The sequence below is a fragment of the Equus przewalskii genome, chromosome 7, assembly GCF_037783145.1.
Source record: "Equus przewalskii isolate Varuska chromosome 7, EquPr2, whole genome shotgun sequence".
Lineage (NCBI taxonomy): Eukaryota > Metazoa > Chordata > Mammalia > Perissodactyla > Equidae > Equus > Equus przewalskii.
Window position 1 is genome coordinate 57280354 of NC_091837.1, and position 5229 is coordinate 57285582.

The 5229-nt window shown below is 38.8% G+C and overlaps 1 long non-coding RNA gene across 1 annotated transcript; it reads left to right on the plus strand.

Moving 5' to 3' along the window:
* Positions 1 to 299: 299 nt before the first annotated feature.
* LOC139084850 (uncharacterized) lies at positions 300 to 1823 on the plus strand. Its single transcript, XR_011542663.1, has 2 exons — positions 300 to 424; positions 1166 to 1823. It is a non-coding gene; the product is annotated as an uncharacterized lncRNA (long non-coding RNA).
* The last annotated feature ends 3406 nt before the right edge of the window (positions 1824 to 5229 follow it).

The window sequence follows — 5229 nt, forward strand, 5'->3', positions numbered from 1 at the left end:
GAAACAACACGAGTGAGGCCTTGAGATCCTGACAGTCACACTGAAGAAGGCAACACCAGATGTGACGATAGACAATCTGGGCTGCCCGGCCAATATGTCACATGGTGTAAGGCCACCCACAGAGTATGGAGTAAAAACAAGAAGGCAGGGGACACCAAGGGGAGCCAAGCTTCATAAAAACTATCTTTCTTCAGGGTTTTCTTCAGATATGCCCTATAAAGAAAAACATAAAAATACCTATTAGAATAGTCATCACACTAACTCTCAGAAATCTAATATGCTTTCATCTTTGCCACGCAGAAATATTGGAGCTAAATACTGTCTTTTAAGAACATCAAGATCCTTGTTGTTGGACAAACCCTGGTTTCAGTGACTCGCTGCTCTTTCCCTTCCACCTTTCATCTCCTCCCAACCACTGAACAAGGTACAAGCCAATAATATAGATGAGAAAAGGACATGAGAAGTTCTGACACTGTCTTTCATCTAGTTCACTGCCCCTTGTTCCCACTAATGCCCCAACCCCCAGCTGGAAACAGTGGTCCTTTTTATGAAAGATGTCTCTCTCTGCACACAGGACCTGTGTCGAGCAGAATTTCACGAAGTCCAGGGTTTTCTCCCAAGGAATCTAAGAATTTGGAAACTATGTGACACGGCTAGTGAGTTTCACAGCTGAGTTTTGAACCCAGGCTGATCTGAACCAACAGCTCCTTACTCTTTCTTCTAGTGCCTTCTGGTTTACCTTTTTAGGTTTACACTTACATGCAAATGCTATGCAAAGTCTGCGCAAAAGCAAAAAACACATGGCAGGATGGAGAGGCAGTAACAGGCATTTATAAATGAAGATTTGTTTTAATTCCACAATGATAAAATGTACCATAGTGATAACAATAGGAATATTTTACTGTCTTATTAGAAAATAACATAGTTCTTGCCCAGATACACTAAATTGCTGCCTGCAGTAGTAGTAGTATCACTAACATAATATCTGGTGGTGTTATTATAGTCTTATATATAGGTTATTTTAGAAGAATCAGCTCTCACAAGTTGTTTGGCCATTTTTAAACCAGATGCCCAGCATTCCTAATAAGCACATGAGAGAAAATTTAAATTTCAAAGAAAATGTCAATGCCAAAACAATAAATGATTTTAAATGTTCCTCCCACAGAATGCTGATTCTGCATACCATGGCCAAGTGTTCACGTGTAATTATTAGCAGGTTCACTGGCACACAATGGACCAGATGTGAAGATGACACCAAAATGCTCATTTAATCACCAAGCTCTCCAGACACTGTCAGTCCTGAAAGCACTGAGTCAAATGCACTGATCAAAGCATCTAGGAGTAAGAAGGGGCCGTGGAAGTCCTCTAGACCAACTGCTCATTCAGTGCATCAGGCTCTTTATAAGATCCCCACCATGCAGTCTCCTGGCTGCATGCTAGTGTCATGCCTGTCACCTGGCTACACTGACTGAGAGTTCACTACATCCCAGGAGGGGCCACCATTCCATCTTTGGACAGTTCTGACTGTTTCATGATTAGCTGTAACTGTCAGAGTAAACAAATCAGCGATTGGTCTGAAGACATGGATGCATGTTTATTTTCCTCTGCAACACAAGTCAACAAGAAAGTCTGTAATTGAGAAAATGAAAAGAGGATAAAAACATAACTGTGACACATATGTTTAGACTACTTGAAGCAGAGCAGGTCACTGGGCCAGCGAAGAAACAGTACCTAAACCATACGAATAAGCTCACATTACACATCCACATCATGCAGTAATTTTTTTCTCTTAAATAAATTTGCCACCGACCTAAAAAAAAAAATTCAGTTTGTTGGTTCAGTATTGATAGGTAAATGCACAACTTTGGCCAAAAGAGCCAGGTTTCATAGTTGGTTTCACAGAGTCATTGGACACACTGTGTGCTTCTCTGACCAACTGACCTAGACAGGGTATATGCAGCATGGAGCGGAAACTGGGCAGTCCTGGAAATATTCAGATGGTTTGTGCAATTCTCTGAAATAGTGCAATTTAGGAGAACTAGCTTTCTAGATAGAAAATATAGGCATTGTAAACTTAAAATGTAGAGTGTTAAAAAGTGACATCTCACCCATATTACAGACTGCCAAGGTCATTCTAGTTTTAAAAAGAGCATTTCGGAGGACCACTTTTTCAGTTCTTAAACTAATACTTTTTAAATCTTTAATATTTTTTGTTTGTTTTTCGGTGTCTTTTTCTTGGATGGGAGGCTTTTTCCTCAAATAGTGAAACAGTTTAAGGGTTTGTAATCTAAGTAAATTGCCTAAATATATCTTCCCTCCACATACATTCTCAAGATTACAACTTGGATTCTCTGAATTTAATGAGGACTAGAGTTAGACTGTTTCCCATTAAAAAGAGAAAGGAGTAAGGCAGAAATTCAATAAGTGTTCAAGTAAAATATAGCCATCCTAACATCTGTATTATATTAGAGGAGACACAAGACAAAACATTGACTCTTGAGGTTAAATCTGAATTTCCTGCTGCAGTTCTGAAAGAGTTTGAGAGTTTAGATCAAAAAAAGCAACAAAGAAAATGGGACCAAAGAATATCTTAAAGCAACTTTCAAAGGCTATTAAATGCCAACAGTTACTTATTTCTTTGAAGCATCAATTTAGTCAGCAAATACCCAACAGCCACAAACAAAAATCAGTGAAAATTCTGCACGATGCTCAAGACTTTTTTTTGAAGTTAGGGATGACATACCTGGGATCTGTGTGTCATAGGAGGTGCCAAACCACCACCTCTGACTCTTCATCTCTCTTGTGGGATGTTGTTGAATTTCCACATCTTCCTTTCTAGTATATTCTTACATCGCACATGAATTTCCAAAGATATTATTTCAGTCTCCTTTGGAATCTCCTGGTCTTTAATTTCACAACACATACAGCAGAAACAAAACCCAAGATGCCAAGTCAAAGGTCAACAAGCAAGACATTATCTCAGCAAAACTAAAGAGTATAAGGCCAGAACCAGGATTTAGGAAACTCTATCCTCACATCTGAATTTTGAGCCTGCAACCTCTCCTTTATCAAGCTTGTGAGTAAAACTAAGTTTTAAGAAAGTAATGCTGACCTGCTAGCTTTGGTGGCTCTGTGGAAGCTTCTCTAAAAGGCTAGTGATCAGAAATACATACAGACACAGACACACAGATGAAGAGTTTGTTATTCTGAACAACTCAGAATGAAACAGCCTCTCACATCAAATTCTATGATAGAGTGAGGTGCCTATCTCTACAACTTTGCACATTTTTTTTTCAACCACAAAGATTCTGACTGAATTAAGGAACTGGGATTAGAAGGAGAGATTTACCATGAAGTCATTTTAGACAAGTCTTACATCAATTTATACCTCAGTTTCAACATTTACGAAATCTAGATTCTAGGCTTGGTCTTCAAGATCTTTTACTAACTTATCCCTTATCCTATATCAATAGATTATTAACCCTCCGCTACAGCCAAACAAATCCTATTGCTATTCCTTCTACCTCACTGGTTACTCCTTCTCAGTCTCTTTTTCTGATTTCTCCCCTTAATGTTAGAAGGTCCCAGGGCTCAGGCCTTGGTTCTCTTTTCTATCATCATTCACACCCTTGGGGATCTCATCTAATCTATATATGCCAGTGACTCCCAAATTTATATTTTCAGCTCAAACCTCTCTGCTGAACTCCAGATTTATAAACACGACTGCCTACTTAATATCTCCATTTGGATGTCTAACGGACATCTCAAACTTACATGTCCCAAATTGAACTCCTGATTTCTCCTTACCCCCTCCCAGAAACATGCTATCCCTTCAAGGCTTCCTGTTCTCAGCCAATGACAAATCCATCTTTCCAGTTGCTCAACCACATTCAATCCGTCAGAAAATTCTATTTGCTACAAGAAAACAGTATATCCAGAATCCAGTCCATTCTCTCATCTCATAGCTACTACCCTGATTCAGGCCCCATTATTTCTTATCTGGGTTACCCCAGTGACCTCTTAAATGGTCTCTCTGCTTCTATCCTTGCCTTCTAGAGAGCCAAGGAGATCTGCTTTAAATATCAGTCATATCATGTCATTCCTCTGCTTCAGCTTTACAATGACTAGTTGTTTCACTCAGATAAAAACAAAAGTCCTCACAATGGACTCAGTTCCTACTTCTCCCCATTGCTCAACCTGCTCCAATCATAATGGCCACCTGGTTGTTCCTGAAACATCTCAGGCACGTTACTCCCTGAGGTCCTTTGCACTGGTGCTTCTCTCTTTCTAGAATGCCCTTCCCTCAGATAGCCACATGGTTCCCTCACCTTCCTCAAATCTTTGCTCAACTGTTGGCTTCTCAGTGAGGCCTGTTCTGGACGCCTGTTTAAAATTGCAACCACCCTCCCTCCGGTATTCCCATCTTCTTTTCCCCTCCCCATACATTCTTTTCTCTCTAAAGTACTTATCACCTTCAACTATACTATGTCATTTACTTATTTGTTTATTTTCTGTCTCCTCCCACCACATACATAGACACACAAAAACACCAAGAATTTAAACTTCATGAGGACAGTGAGTTCTGTTTTGTTCATTGAAATATTCCAAGGGCCCAGAGTGTAGGCACACAGTCAATAGTAAATATTTATTGACTAAAGTCCGCCACTCCACCAACTTGCCCGTTCTACTCTGAAGTTTTAATGTCGTTTCTCTTTTTAGACTGACTGTCTCCAACCTCCCTAGCAATAGAAAACCTCCTCCTTTAAAGTCTTTTCTACATTAGTTCTGCTCTGTTGACCATGGATTTTTATGTACTTAGTCAACAAAAAAATTTGCATTAGTGTCTTTGTTTTGCTGACTCTATAAATCTTAAGTCTTGCATGCATAAAATTAAACTCTCAGTTCTTTATCTTACAATAAATTTTGGTTTTTAATTAATGATTTTGATGCCTTAAAAATATTACATTATCATTTAAACAATGGACACAGCATAAACGTTCAGTTACTTCTCTATATAGATTATAAACAAACAAAATAAGTATAAACATCAAGGACGTTCTCAGTCTTGGAAGAACTATAGGTACTGGAATTTGTGAACGTTTCACGCCTTTAAGAGAAGCATCTGATAAAGAGAAAGATTATCAGAGAGTTCCTTGGTCATAGAGTAAATTCTGAAAAGTTTATGAGCTTTCTTTGATGAGAAACCCAAACCCATTGTTATGAGTTTAG